Raw genomic sequence first — 721 nt, 5'->3', positions numbered from 1 at the left:
GCATGGCCGAACCTAATAACAATGGTAGAGATGCAAGGAAGATGCTTGGTGACTTTATTGCACCCTCTTCCAACTTCTATGGAAGAAGCATCACAATTCCTGCAATTGGAGCAAACAACTTTGAGCTTAAGCCTCAATTAGTTTCTCTAATGCAGTAGAATTGCAAGTTTCATGGACTTCCATTGGAAGATCTTCATCAGTTCTTAGCTGAATTCTTGCAAATCTGTGACACTGTCAAGACCAATCGAGTTGATACCGAGGTCTACAGGCTTATGCTTTTCCCTTTTGCTGTAAGAGACAGAGCTAGAACATGGTTGGATTCACAACGTAAGGAAAGCCTGAACTCTTGGGAAAAGCTAGTCAGTACTTTCCTGGCCAAATTCTTTCCACCTCAAAAGATGAGCAAGCTTAGAGTGGAAATCCAAACCTTCAGACAGAAGGAAGGTGAGTCCCTCTATGAAGCTTGGGAAAGATATAAGCAATTGATCAAAAGGTGTCCTACTGACATGCTTCCAGAATGGAGCATCATATGTATATTATATGATGGTCTGTCTGAGTTGTCAAAAATGTCATTAGACCATTTTGCAGGAGGATCTCTTCATCTGAAAACCCCTGTAGAAGCTCAGGAACTCATTGAAATGGTTGCAAATAACCAGTTCATGTACACCTCTAAGAGGAGTCCTGTGAACAATGGAATGCCTCAAAAGAAGGGAGTTCTTGA

At 41.5% G+C, this 721-nt stretch overlaps 1 non-coding gene across 1 annotated transcript; it reads right to left on the bottom strand.

The window, feature by feature from the left end:
• Nucleotides 1-404: 404 nt before the first annotated feature.
• On the bottom strand, nt 405-512 carry LOC112724801 (small nucleolar RNA R71). The gene has a single exon (XR_003163946.1). It is a non-coding gene; the product is annotated as a small nucleolar RNA R71 (small nucleolar RNA).
• Nucleotides 513-721: the final 209 nt, after the last annotated feature.

Source organism: Arachis hypogaea, chromosome 11, assembly GCF_003086295.3.
Source record: "Arachis hypogaea cultivar Tifrunner chromosome 11, arahy.Tifrunner.gnm2.J5K5, whole genome shotgun sequence".
NCBI classification, from domain to species: Eukaryota; Viridiplantae; Streptophyta; class Magnoliopsida; order Fabales; family Fabaceae; genus Arachis; species Arachis hypogaea.
Note: the sequence above shows the minus strand (reverse complement) of the source record. Positions and strands in the feature narration are given on the sequence as shown.